This window comes from Taeniopygia guttata, chromosome 6 (genome assembly GCF_048771995.1).
Source record: "Taeniopygia guttata chromosome 6, bTaeGut7.mat, whole genome shotgun sequence".
Lineage (NCBI taxonomy): Eukaryota > Metazoa > Chordata > Aves > Passeriformes > Estrildidae > Taeniopygia > Taeniopygia guttata.
Genome location: NC_133031.1, coordinates 25,659,172 through 25,674,793, shown reverse-complemented (window position 1 = coordinate 25,674,793; position 15,622 = coordinate 25,659,172).

Here is a 15,622-nt window from a genome sequence, read left to right as displayed (position 1 = left end):
AGCTCCTGTTGAGTTAATCTCAGAAAAAGATCCTAGCCCAAAATGAGGTTTTCAGCAGTTCTTGGCAGTGGCCTAAATTCAATTTCTTTGAGCAACTGGGACAAAATTTTACCAAAAGCTCTTTTAGGCATATCAGATAACCCCACTCCAATTCTGTATTGGCACTTTTCGCTGTACTGCACTTTGCCATCTTCTTTGCTCTACAAATGCCATGTATATTGCAAATAATAGGCAGACTGAAATCCTACATCATTTCTTTGAGCTCTTTTTCTCCCCCCTCCCCCCTCCAAAAAATACAGAGACAGCTGAAGAGCACAAAGATATTTATTCTCCCAGAAAGAGCAGCAGTGCTTTTATTGACTAATGCTGGCTTGGCACAGGAACTCTGATTAACTCCTATCATGTTAAGTCACGTTGTTTGCAAATTGCCTCCACTTCCCTCCCTCAGCCTCTCCACCAAAAATCCCCAAGAACATCCCACATATTCAAGGAAAAATGGTAGTATCAATAAAGGAAAAAAATGGAGAAGTTTCATTCTCACTTTTTGAAGGGCACGTGTTTCTTCAGAGGCAGAGATGGTAAGGCTTTCATAATGTTTGCTGACCTGAAAAAAAATACTGTATTTCCAGAAGTGTGAAGGAATTCTGTACCATTAATTCATTTACATTTCATCCCCCATAAGATTAGGAACAGAACCCTTTCTGTCTCCCCTGTCAGCTGACATTCCACATCACAGTTAGGCTGAGGCCACTGTCATGCCCCATTAAGCATTAGAGGACTTTGCTCAGCCAATACAAGTATTTAAAAACTCCCTAGAAAACACATTAATCAAATGGATCCACAGTTGTGTAAAATCAAAGTTTTTATATGTACCATATTTAATAGGCAATGGACTGTCAAGCACCTCCAGCATGCCAAATTGCCACAGCTCATTGCATCTCCTGGCTTATGAAAGACACGTAGCACAGCCCCTTTGATATGCCTACTTTTTCCATATTTTTGTTTCCTCAAAAAAAAAAAAAAAAAAAAAAAAAAATCAAAGCTCAATTCTAAATATAGAAGGAAGAAACTAAATTTAGCACAGAACATAACCTAAGCAAGATCATAAAGCCCATGTCAGATCACAGCAAGACTTATTCACCTGTGTGGGAAAACTAATACATATATTCACATGCCCCATAAAATGTATGGCCCTCATTTTAAAACAAAGGTGACAAATACTTGTGCAATTTAGAAAATGGACCACTTTTCATGATTTAGCAGAGACACAGACAGCATACTGTGTTCCAATTACAAACTAAATGGCACACATTCACTGGCAAATGGGAAACAGAAAATTATTTGCTTTGAATGTGTTGAATCATAAGAGAGAATCTGAAGTGGCACAGCACAGAAAACATCTCCAGCATGCATTTAATCCACACAGATCAATGCTTGAGACTTCACGTATGAATTAGTGACCAGCACAACATCAAATGCTCCTGTTCACACCACAATAATAGCATTACACAGCCCGACAGTAAAACATTCATCCACTCATTGCTCTGTGTTTGCTGTTGCTGAAAGCTCCCCAGAAAGATCTGTCACTTTTGAACCCATGTGTGAAATATGCAGGGCATGGCCTCACATTCAATGTAACTGGCTGTGGCCAATTTAAAAGTCACATGAGAAAGATGGATAAAAGCTCAGAGTTTAATGCTGGGAAGAATTGCAGTGGTTTTCCAGGGCATGCCTCTCTTTCCTCCTTTTACCCTCCTTTGGCACTGGAACAGCCCTGGGCAAGAGGCAGCAGAGTCAGGCTGTACTGAGGGTAAAATAGAGCGACTCAAAGCCAATAACACAGGAAAGGCATTGGGACCAGCATCTGTCCCTGGGAGGTCAAGAGCTACCAGAACACCGTTCCTGACTCATTTCTGGCTTATATTGCCCTAACTCCATGACCTCCATGACCTGTGAGAGAGTTGTAAATAAAAGCTCCACTAAACTCAAGGCATTACTCAAAATCTACACCAGCAGCTGAATCTATCAAGGCACATCCAAAGCGTGTGGAGTTAAGAAGAACATATATAGTTATAGGAAAGGCAAACACAGCAAAATGGGGACTTAAAAAGGTGAATAATGAAGAGAAAGCAGCACTCAAGTTGTTGTTCATACCCTTCTACTTCCATGCAAATGAAACAAACCTGAATGCTTGCCTGAACATGAGGGTAGGAAAAGCCATTAATCACATTTACTCCTCATCCAGCACCAGCTCCACAGCTCATCTTCCTGAAATGAGGTTTACAAAGGTGCTGAAACAAATAGAATATGTATCCTGCTGTTGTGTTTCCAACAGGAAAAGGTGTGCCCATCAGCAAGGGAACTGGCTTAGCAAATCCAAACCCCTGCAAACAGGAAAAATGTGCATGGAATCTTCTAGAAGAAAAGAGTAAAACAGTACATTTTTAAAAATCCCTGCAGAGTCAGGAAGTGGCTGGAATAATTCCACTGTCCTTTCTTGTCTCATTTGAACTGTACAAGAAAGGCCTAAGGCAGAGCTACCAGCCAGGAGCACACCTCAGGAACACAAACCTGAGGAGAGACGCTGCAAGGTGGACAGCTCGTGGAGATACGGGACCTCCCCACAGCAGCAGTGCAGTGTAACCCTCAACAACCTCTTTGGAAAACACATTCCCTCCTCCACCAAAGCTCTGCATCATTCTGAAGTAGAAGAATAATGTCACGTTCGTTACAATCAAACCATACATTATGCCAAAAGGTGAAAAATTCAGCTTTGTATTATAAATAATGTATATATACATTAAGGGTGATCCATGGATTCTTTCAAATCCCAGTCTCTTCCAAGTGCTGAAAACAAAGTCCCAGACCTCCCTTCATATTTTGACAGAAATATCAAATCTCAGGAAAAAAACAAACAAACAAACCAAACAAAAAAAGAAAAATCAAGGGGGCAAGCTCAGTGCAAACTCAAGAAAGCCTCAGTCTTTTCCCTAGACTGCACTTTTCATTCATTTTGTCTTACAGCACAGTACAAATTGCTGAGCTAAAGAATCTCCTGATTTCAAACATAAAAGCACAGAGTAACAAGGCCGTGGTCTGAAGGATCACTGCTTTGCCTTTCTCATAGCCAGACAATCCTTGCTCTGTTCTGCACAGAGAAGGAAACTGTCCACCCTGTTCACACCACATCCTCCGGGACAGATGAGCACCCAACATACCGAAGTGGCTTCCCCCAATACACTCCCTGAATTTTTAGTTATTTAAAAAGAACAACAGCAAACAAAAGCTCAATTGTGAGTACATCCTGAACTTAAAATCATCTAGAAAAGACCTTCCTTCATTCCCTGCTGTAGCTTTTTTTATCGCTGCCAGCTACACCGCAATGCCCTAGGGTAAGTCACAAAATTCTCCATTCTTTTGAGACAGAAATAGTTCAGTTTAGAGAAGGAGCCATTGTCCATGTGACGAGATACATGTACCTGATGTCAGCACTGGGTTTGGGAAATAGGAAACCAAATTGAGAGTGAAGAAGAGGGAGAACCTCGTTGTAATAAAAATGCACCCACATCAACAGGATTTGGTTTAGTACTCTCACAAGAACTCCTTATAGACGTACTGAAAATGCACTTAAAGAACACACCACACCTGGGATTCTGTGATACTGGATGTGATGCAGAGACTGTCACTGCCAAGAACTGTTTTCATACTAAGCAGACTGTATAAATAGTAGGAAGATAAATTAATAATTTGTAGCCATCAAACCAGCACTGTCTTAAAAGAGCTGGAGAGCAAATGCAGATTTTATATTGTGCACAGAAGGAGCAGCAGGTATCAGACACAGTGCAAACTACCTGAGAGCCTGTCTCATGCATCCATGCTTAAAGAACTCATACCAACATAGCACATGAACCAGCACATCAAGTTGAGACTAAGCATTACACATTAAAGTCTTCACAGAGTTTTGAATGTGGGGCTGTTGTGACTGAAGCACAGGACCTGGCAGTTCACCTCACTGAACCTCATACAACTGGCAGTTCAATCCAGCATGCCCAGATCCCTTGGCCTTCCTACTCCCCAGCAGATCAACATTCCTGCCCAACTCAGTGTTGTCTGAAAACTTGGTAAGACTGCCCTCAAGCCCCTCCTCCAGATCATTGGAAAGGTGTGAAAGAGGCCTGGCCCCAGCACCAAGCCCTGGAGAGCACCAGCCGTGCCTGGCAGCAGCAGCTTTCCCCCACCTGGGCCCAGCACACGGGCAGGCTTCTCCCCAGTGAGGTGTATTCCCACCCCATCCATCTGCAGATGGTTTCTCCAGGAGAATGCTGGGTGAGATGGGGTCAAATGCTTTACTAAAGTGCAGGCAGACACATCTGCAGCCCTTCCATCTTCCACTAGGCAGGTCAAGAAACAGAACAGGTTGGTCAAGCAGGACCTGTGTGTCCCAGCCCACACTGCCTGGGACTGATTCCCTGCTTGTCCCATATGTGCTGTGTGATGTCACTGCTCCATAACACTGCCCAGCACTGAGCCAAACATGCTCCTTTCCATTAGTCCATCTGTCTGAAACCAGACAGCACAGAACAAGAGTCAAACTCGTTCCTCAGACCAGAAAGAGAGATGAATTCCCAAACACAACACCCCAGTTTTAAATGCTCAGGTCTCACAGACTGATTTTTGATATGACTTCAACACTGCCAGGACTGTGGTGGGAGGATCACACTCCTCAGTTTGACCCCTTTGGCAGTGATCCCTGGAGCACAATCAGAGCAATCAGGCAAAATGTGGAGCACACATTGTAGAGGCAGGGTATGTGATTAGCTTTGAATCTCCATATCAGGTCTAAGTCAGCAGCTCCCAGTGCTTGTGGTAGCAGGGAAGGCAGATTCCAGCAGCAGCAGGATGGGGATGCTGGGCTGGCTTTCCACCATAAGAACTTTTCTGTAACAGCATTTTCAGAAACTGCATTTTAGGAGGATGTTACAGCCTCCCTAGTAAGAAGGGAAAGGGAATATGGCAAGAACCAAGTAAGCCTACTCACATGTTCAAAGGCAGAGAATTACAGTCTATAGCTCTGATACTAAATGGTAACTCCAAGCCTCCAGCTGTCTTCCCTTGCCAGAAGTTAGCAGGCATCTGCTACAAGCATGCACCTCTGTGGCTTGCTGTCAGGCATCACCAAAGGCTGGAGAGATGGTAGATCTACAAAGAAAGCAGAGACTCAAGGACCAGGACTTATGTCACTTCCTTCCCTTTTCCAGGGTAAGGACCAGCATTACAGTCTGCTGAAACGTCCAAAAGAGGAAATTAATTATGTAATTGTTAATGATTTTAATTAATGTTTCTATTAGATTTCGCTGACAATTGTCATACAATTTAAAACTGGTTGTGGATCAAATCAAGGGTAAATGCACACAATCTCCTCTGTGCCAGCCAGCCTTCCCCAGCTCCAAAGACTCCCATGCTGCAAGCATCTCTCTCCATCACAGCTGCCACAAACCACAGCCAGACGGAGCTGGGACAGCAGCAGAAGGCAGGAGACTCTGCAAGCACCATTTTCCTCTCCCCATCTGGGAGACTACTCAGATTTCAGGCTCTATTGTGGCTTCTCATCTTCCCAAGCAGGCTCTTGTAGCTGCTGCTCCAGGCTCCCTGCACTTCATGCTTCCTGTTAACTCACACTGTGTTGTTACTTGCAGATGCTAGATTGCCACATTTTCACCTTTTTATATGAATTTTATTTTAAAAATAGAGCTAGTCTGGGGAGAAAGTATTTTCAAAATTTTAAATAAAATCATATTTTCACTTCAAATTTGTAAAAATCAGCAGGCACTCGGTTTTTCCCATAAAGAAGATTCAAAACTAAATTGTGCATGTTTAATAATGGCAATTATTTTACAATCTTTTCTAAGCACTTCCATTTTGCCCCCAACTTCTTGCTGTCTGCTCCTATTTATGCACAGACTTGAAAAAGTATGCAAGTTGCTCATTCCTCCCAGCGCTGTCAGAGGGTTTGAAAGAATCTATTTTCATAAGATAATAAGGACTTCCTTAAAAAGCTTTTATGAAAAGCAGCTTTGTGTTTATGCTTTTTAGAAGCAACTAAAAAATTTCACAAGCAAATTTGAAGTCCATAACCATTCAGCAAAAAGTTTTCCTTCAGAGAACTTCAACTAGCAGCCCCTGAAGTCTGACAGGATGCTGTGTAGACTTGGATCTGTATTAACTCAAAAGCACTCAAGTTTCTTCCTTAGTCACATCTCTATACTATGTCATACATAACTAGAAACCCAGGATTGGTGTTGAGGCAATTTGACAACACATGCTCACCCTTAAGAAGTTTTTGATTTTACAGGGGGCTATATATCATTGCACCTCAATGTCAATCTTCCTCAACAATTACCAGAATAACTTTTTCTGCTTTTGTTCCCCCCCAAAACTGAGACTGATTTCTTTTCCTACTGAATAATAAAAGGAGCCATGGGAATTTACTAGTAAATTCCCATAAGGCACAGTCTTACTCTGCCTTTCCACTTACAAAATTAAACTTAAAAAGTGACAGAAATTGGCCAAGGGCAAGAATGAAAGAATCATAGTGAGTGCACTGAAGGATCACAGTTAAAGCATGCAGTTAAAGACTAATAAGAATTGTGTCTTTAAGGTAGGATCTAATCAAAAGAAAAGACAGAGCATGTTGTATTAGTTGTTCAGCAGATGACAGCAATAAAATGCAGGAATAGGGGGTGAAAAACAGCTTTGTAATACATGAGGTGCCTTCTTTCCAGTAAGAGAGAGCTGTTAGACCATTACAAGAACTCTGCTGGGGTAAAGCAGACAGTTCTGTCACCTACAGCCACAAAGAGTTACTAAGATCAGAAGTGGTGTGAAACAGGGCTAACAGTACAATCAGGAAGAGAAAAAAACCCAAAACCAAAAGCAAAATCAAATGTGATCATTCTCCATATAAATCTTCAGTAATTATCACTAAGGAAATAATTAATATGCACTAATATTTTAGCTGGGGAATATACAATGATTTCTAATCACAAGTGTTGGACTATCAAACAACTTTTAGGTAGCAGTGATTCCTAGCTTATTCTAAAATGAATTTAATCAGTTAGTAAAACAGTTAATGTTTTTGGCAGAACAGACCTGGACTTCCTGACACAGAAGATTTGTTTCTTTCATGTTTCTAACTCCTAAAGACTAAATGAATCCATGTTTCCATCAGCTGGGTTGAAACATTTGTTCAACAACAATATTCTTCCAACATTTATCATTGTCGCCTGCTCATTAAGCACTGGATATGGAATTACAGCTCTACCAAAGAAAGAACATATCTAGGCTCTTCCCATCTAAAAAGAATGCTCTTTCATCCTGTTATGTAAGTTGCCTTCTCCCCAAAGGAATCTCAGAACACTTAAATGCCATGCACTGGTTTACTGTACACAGAGATTTACCAATTATAGCATGCAGCTCCTCTGGGGTGATACGTGTCAGCTGCTTTAGCAGCCCACAGCAGACACACAGAACAGACAAGAGCATGTCCTCCTGAACACACAGAGGAGATTCTCTGGGAAACAGGCTGGAACTACACTAAACTTGGACTCCAGCCAGGACTTCATGTCTAACACCTCCAAATGGTCCCACAATATCTCTGAAGCAACACGGAAGTTTGTTTTAGGCTATATCCAAATGAGGCTCTTGAGTTGCAGACGTCAGGATGGCACATAAGTGGTCTATAAAAAAAAATTGATAAATTAGCATTAGGACCAAGGATCACTGTGAGGCAGGATAATGATATTTTTCCTAATTTACAAAGGGTAAACCAAGGCTCACAGTACCTAAGTAATTTCTACACAGTAGCAAAAGAAGTCTGTGGTGGATTGAACCCCAGTTTATACCCCAGTTGTTCTTCCTTTAGCTGTTCTTGAAGCCATCCATTGCTGCAAAGAATAAATATGAGGTTTATTTATGAAAATTAAAAACTCCCATGCTTATAAAACATATCTCCCCAAAATCCCAGACTAATTTCTTAGGTTTCAACAACTCCTATTTCACAATTTCTAATATCTGAAGGATGCAGGTACCCTGTCCTTTCAGGAAAAGCTGCCTCCATACGTTAATTTCCATGACACCCATTTGTCTATGCACCACTTGAAAACAGTAGATTTATTTTTAGTCCAAGCTCTGCCACCAAAAGTAGTGAATGCATTTTGTCTTCCATAACAGCCAAAATAAAGTTTTGCACTTCCATGGTTTTACCAATCAAATGAGCTCCCTATGCTGCACAAACTGATGCACCAGGGGGGTCCATCAAACAGATCTACTCCATGACAACAATCTATATAGACTGTGACTGAGCTCTCCCCATGGTCTCACAAGTGGAGCGCTATTTTCAACCTTGTTTTAGAGCTGGGGTAAAAGAAATCAAAGAAATTTGCTGCAGAGCAGGGCATTGAATTTAAATTACTCCGTTCGCATGCAAAACTTCTAAGCACTACACCAGTCTTCCCTTTACCATAAAAAACAAAATATGAGATCCAATGTGCTCAGGTGACAACATCATACTCCTCTAAACTGCAAATTTCTTAAACTAAAAAGCTTCAGATTATTGGAAATATTGATGTTCCCCAATGTCCTTTTATAGCCTAATTCCTCTCCTTTCCTCTACTCCACTTCCAAACTTTGCTGCATTTGAAAATGTCATCATTCACTTGGTGACACATCCCAGCCATGTAGGGTGGCAGCTGAGTCACCTCCCTGCTGTGACGAGGTGTAATAGTGACACAACTGCACAATCCTTTTTTGGGCACTTTGTGTTGGAGGTTGCTCTATACAAAGGCTGGGTGGGAGGAACAAATCAGGCAGGAAGAACTCCACACACACAAAGGAGAAAGAAGGGATTGGAGGTGGCCCTGGCAATCAAGTTACATCTTCAAGCACAGTCAAGCTAAAGGGCATGTAGAGAACCAGGCACAGACTGAAAGACCAGGAATGACTCAGAGACTTCTTTGGGCTGACATTTGGCTGATATCTACTGAAGGCTCTGAACTAAAGCATCTCTTGAAGCATCTATGTCTCTCCACAGACTTTGTGCAGATACTGGGATCTAGCCTCACATCTTTGGCTTTGATGCCAGCTTAAAATGTTTCTCTCTTTCTCCCACCAATTCTGCATCTTCCAGTTCATGAGGAGGTTCACCTTCTTCTCAGGCCTGCTAGTAAGGCTTTGTGGGGTTCTCCTGGAAACTGGAAAAGTAAATTATCTGAATTTAAAAGGTCCCTTTTGTCAGAGGAAAAAGGGCCAGAAATCCCCTCATCCAGCTTTGCTGTTGAAGACAATGGACCAGCACCACAGATTACCTAAAATTCCCAAACCTTATTCTGTTTGACTATGCTCTCACAGCCATGTCAGAGAATGTTTTACAAGGCAGATGATCATACAGCACCCACAGTAATAACTGCTGCCTAAAGGGCAATGGAAAAGCACTGAAAAATCAGACAGTTCAGTCTAAGCTGGACTTCGATGGGTAGGTGGGAAAAAACTCCTTCCAGACAGGTGACATCACTTAATCCCAAGTACAGAGTTTTGCCTTGAGTCCTTGAAGGCCGAACGCCCATCCCTTGGATATGAGAGAGAAGCTGAACTCGTGGTGCTGAACATCCAGAAAAACAGCTTATTTACACCCTTGCCCCAAGGAATAAATTTGCTCACTAAGGTTGGCCTCAGCAGGATGGCAGATCAGCTACATACATCCTCTTCTCTCTCTAATGCTCAGAAGCCTGGCAGTTGTGTTTCCTAGCGTTGAAATAATGATTTTATGCAAAACATTGTCCAGTGTGCTGCGTGGTTAGCCAAGGAAATGAACCTGGAACTGACCACCAAACCATAACCCTCTTGCACATTTATTTGTGCCTCCTTTCTCTGAATTAGGAAGTGCATTATGCCAGGTGGCATTACAATGTCCTGGAAATATTGTTGCAAACTTCTGAAAAAACTTTCCTTTCCTTTTTGGCCTGCACCATGAAAGATGCATTTTCTTCCACCAGTTGGTCCACCAAAATATTGGACCTTTTCTCAGACCAATTTACAACTAATAGAGAAACAGAATAACTACAAGCAATGCTAGAGCATCACTGACAAGTAAGGACAGCATGCTTTGTCTGTTCTCTTAATGTTCTCCACTGAAATATAGGCCCACTTGCTATGTCATGATGACCTGAAGACCCCTATCAGATGGAACTACAGGTCAGTTATTCTCCTCTTCTATGCTCTACTTCAAGTCAGCTCAGGAGCAATTTCAAATGCTTTTAAAAGTAAACTCTGTACAGGAATCATTTATCCACACTTTCTTGTAACTGGAGTTGAGCAATTTTTCCTGTGGAGGCCACACTAAATGTCTACAATGGGTTTGACCTCACAAGATACATCCCTGATGCAGTCTTTGTCCAGTTTACTCTCTGGGGGGCACAAGGAGAATAGAAAAAAGTGTAAGAGCAAAAATGAGACTTCAGTGCATTGTAGAGTGTTCTCCCTGGTGTAATTGTCTTGGCTGCACAAAAGTAGAAAGTACCTATTTCTAGGGCTTCTGTAAGAATCTCAGCTTAACAGCTGACCCTTACATACAGACTAGTTACAAAAAAAGTGATCCATCATTCACACATCACTTCCTCACCTTTGGCTGAAGTAACTGGAAAGGGATCAATGATAAAGATAAAACCTGAAAAATCAGATTTCTTCCCAAAGGGGCCAGGAGTTTTTTACTTGTATTTAAAAAGCTTTGGGAAATGCTAACAGTAAGTCAATATAGACAGGGAAAGAAATGCAGTTGGGCTGCCCCTTGCTCCCAGGAGCAGGCAGACAAGGAAAGAGCACACATAGTAAAAAGAGATCTGCAAAGTTAATGCATCTCTCAAGCTTGCAGCAGGCCAGAGTGTTACTGTGAACCCAGCACACTGTACAAGCTGCTCTAAACTGGCTAAGAGTAGTCACTTTATTCTGCACTTATCAGTGCCTTTGGTACTGCTTATCCTTTTTTCAGCTGGGATAGAGTTAATTTTCTTCCTATTAGCTGGTACAGTGCTGTGTTTTGGATTTAGGATGAGAATAATGTTGACAACACGCTGATGTTTTAGCTGTTGCTCAGCAGCACTTACACCAAGTCAAGGACTTTTCACATTCTTTGCTGCCTGGCCAGCAACAAGGCTGGGGGTTCACAAGGAGCTGGGAGGGGGCACAGCCAAGACAGCTGACCCCAGCTGGAGAGAAATATTCCAGCTCAGATGGCATCGTGCTGAACAATAGAGCTGGGGGCAGCTGGCTGGGGGTGGCAGCCTGCAGGCTGCATGAGAGATTGCATGGCAGGAGAGGGACACAGAGGATTCTCAGCCTTGCACCATCCCAACCAAACCAGAGCACCCAACTCAAGTCTCTAAGTTTGTTATGAGACAAAAACATAACTGCATGCTCACCCCCAGGAGCTGTGCACTGTGCTGCCTCTCTCCGAGGCTGCAGCAGATGAAGGTTCAAACCCTGCCATAATGCTTGGTGGAGCTACTGGCCCCTTAACACACTGGAATCCTCCACGTGTTGGGGAAGATGACACTGAGCCCTGTGGTGCCTTCACGTGGACAAGAATTACTGAAGAGTCAACAGATTTTCGGCAGCACCTGCTAGAGGACAAAGATTCATTACATTTCAAATTTCTGCTTAATGTCACCCCCCCCACACCCTCCCCCCCCAGCCCTCAGAAATTAGTCTTCAATGTTTACAGCCCTATAACAACCCTTTTTAAAGGCTTCTTTATTTTCTGGTCGGTCTTTTTGTGTCAAATACCTAATCAAATGCGGTAAATTTATACTATAGTCCCTCCATGCTATCCCTCCCTGAGACTATTTTAAAATTATTTTTTTCCAGCATCTGCTCCTTCCTGTTTCTGTACCACTGCTGTAAATGGGATTTTTCTTCTTGACATCAAAAGAAAGAAAATAGGGCTTCCTAAGATAGTTTTCTGGCTGATTACACGGAAGCTGTGCAGTAGTCATGAGCAATAGATAAGTAGCTGTAACACATCATAGTTTTGCTTCTTTGGGCTGTAGAACAACGTATATTTGTTAATGCACCCTGCTCTGTGCCCTGCAGAGCTCCAGAGCAGCCTCTGCTCCCAGCTGCAAAGGTGAGCACACACCTCCTTGGGAAGGGCTCCTGCTCTGCCCCCACGCCTGCAGCTGTGCACAGCCACCAGCACAACAACCTCACAACTCCTCTCATGTGCCCTGGGCCACTGCTAAACCACGTGTGACCAAGGTGGGAGGTGGTGGCAGCTGGAGATGTCCCTCAGGGACTGATGTGGACATTGGGTGGGGAAGTAACACAGCCCAGGTCCTCTGAAGAGAAAAATGAAGAATAGTCTTTGGCTGTCTATTTCAGCCACAGGTCCCATCCAGATCATACCTGAACTAACCCACTCACTGATTTCTTTTTTCTACAAAAAGAAAAGAAAACAAAACATTAAAAAAAAAACCCCTCTGGTGCTCCCATGTGTTCATATTTAGGTAGCAAACAAGCAAGAAGCTGGAAAAACCCAGTCAAGTAAAAAACTTTTTCAAAGGGGTTCAGGCAGGCAGTACTTAGAGAACAATTTCCTGAACACAAACTGTCTTCACTGGCTGACAGCACAGAGACACTCACTCAGTTTTATGCATTGCAAAAGTACAGTTTGTAGCAAACTACAGACCTGGTCAAAGGAGCAGAGATAGAAGGAAGGATGAAGAGACACCCAGGAGGAAGGAAAGGCACAAAGGTTCAGTGGAAGCAGAGCTCTGGACTGCTTTTGGCAGGTTCAAATATCTGCTTAGAATATTTCATATGATAAAATTATATATATCTATATGTGTGTGTGTGTTTGGAGATATGTATTTCTTTCCTACATGCCCACTATGAAATGGTCATTAAAAAAAACATTTCTCAATAAGTAATTCTGCAGAATAATTTACAGTTATGCACACAAGTCATCTACTAAACTACAGTTGCATCAAGACTTCAATTTCTCAGCTAGTTCATAATATTTTCATGTAGTAGCACAATTTTGCTTGTATTCCTGAGACTACAGGCAAATATTTAAATATTTTACAAATAGAAAAACATCTTGAATGAATTTTTTAAGCCAAGATGTAACATTTCTATTCCGATTTGAGGAGTTTCATACAGTTAAAGAATGCCCCAGCTGGAACTTGAACTGAGAAACCAAAGGCTCTTCAGTTTATACAGCTACAGACTAATTCTGCATTGAATGCATGGGATGACTTTTGAACTTCTGTCTAAACCCAAGACACTAAATTATAAACATAATTCCATTTTATATTCCCTTACTATTTGCTTTCCAGCTTCCCAAAATTCTCAGGATATCCTGAGACAAACCTGAGCTATTTGGTGCAAACCATACCTGAATGAGAACTGGAGCCTTCATGCAGTGCCTGAAAGGAAGGAGCCAGCTAGAAGACATTAAACTACTTTCTGTATAGATTTTTCATCCATGTCCTTTTCCTGATGAATGGCTTCACAAGTTTGAATTAGGAGTTTCCTTGAAAACACAATCCAAAACTAACAAATTGACACATAGTTATAGAATGAAAAATATACCCTAGAAAATGGATCGGAAGTTTCTCAAACTGTACAAGGCAATAAAGCAGTAGAACTGCTAAGTTAGGTCACACTCCAAAAAATGTTCAAAATAACCCAGGTAGAAACTTCTTAGAGATTGCTGAAGCAGACAAAAAGGAAGTCTTTGAGGTTGAGTCTTCAACTCCTACATTTTTTACTCTTTCCTCAGCTCCTTGCCAGAAAGAATCCCCCCCAAAGAAGATGTTGTCTTCATTCTGAAGCTCTTTGAGCACATTCAATTTTTGAATGGATACAGAATTTTAGCAAAGACCTTAAGGCCTTCTGTGTTTTCTAGTACTTTGCCATACAAATAAATTGGGTATTTAATACCAGAAGTCTAGGACAATGAACTGGACTCTTTGTTGATGTGTGGTGGGAAGGAAGAGTGGATCTTTCGTCATCCTTGAGGAGCACAAGAGGAGGGTGTTCTGCCCCTTTATTTCTGGTCTCTGAGACCCCTCCTGGAGCACTGTGTCCAGCTCTGCAGCACTCAGCACAGACATGTTGGAGCAAGTCCAGAAAAGGACCACAAAATCAGAGGGCTGGAGCACCTTCCTTGTGAAGACACAGAGCTGCAACTGTTCAGCCTGCAGAAGAGAAGGCTTTAAGGTCCTTTCTAACCCAAACATTTCTTTGACTCTATGAGAAGTTAGCACTAAGATTCAAAATAGGATGAATAAAAAACACAAGTCTGTCAGCCTGCTACAGAATTCTCCTCTGCTGTCCAAAACATTTTTATTTTCAAGAACCAACTTTCACAGAATAATTTATGTTATTTGTTTCTTATGTGCTTCCTTGCAAACATTGAAATCAATCATGTCTAGAAACCATCAGACCCAAATAGGAGAGGATTATGCAACAGCATGTCATTAGTGAATCAATAGTGTCTGACCAGGCCATGTGCTTGTCAAGGTCACATTGATTTCTTTAGTCCATGTGCTTGTCAAGGTCACATTGATTTCTTTAATGACCTTCCTGGCAGATCCATCCATGCTGCAGTGGTTACAGGTGCACACTCACCTCATTGCTTGCCAATCTGCAGGATGCTTTTTCATCCCAAGTTTCTACTCTTTATCTAAAGCACCATTGCCCTCCATATGTTGTGCCCAACTCCACCAAAGCCCACTGCCACAGTGACTCCTGCTTCCACTGGCTGGACACACTCCACTGCTGAGATATCCCATTAAATCCTCTGTTCTGAAAGCATCAGGGGCTACATGATGCTACATGATGTGCTTCCCACATCATTCTTTATGGGAAACTGAAAATTATCAAATCTCTAGGGTATAATAATAAAAAAATCATCTTTGACCATTGAGAAGTGGTCCTTATTACCCACTGATTACACACCAGGAAGTGTAATAGGAATAACATAACAGGATTGTTCACCACTGTGACTGTCATCTTTTAAGCAGGGAATTGTTAAAACTTGTCTTCCTCATCTTTTATAGCATGACATTATGAGGCACATTGAAGAAAAACAGTTCAGAATATAATTAGATATCAAGGGCAATAAGCAGAAAGTTCTATATTTATTACCAGATGTTAGTGGCAAGTTGCAACAGAAGCGTGTAGCCTGGCAGCAAAGACCAGGCCCAGCAAGAGTTGGGAATAAGAGCCAATTCACACAGGAATGTTATGTCCCAGGCTGAAGAGTGGTGTCAGATATTCCAGCAGTTTCTTTACCAAATAGAGCCACAGAGCCAAATCAGGGTGCAACATGAGTGAGAATGTTATTTCTAGGCAGAGTACAGACTGGTGGCAGGCAGAAGAACTCCATGTGCCAAGCAAAACCAGTTAGCCAACTGTCTCTGCTCTTTGAGTGTGAACATGTTGCTTTTCTTCTGCTTGGATGATTTTTTAATTTTTTTTTTTAATTTTTATTGAATTCTGTCCCTAACCCTAGGGTAAAGCAGCCCAATTCTTAGTGCTGCTAATGAAACAACTCCCATTAAGCACA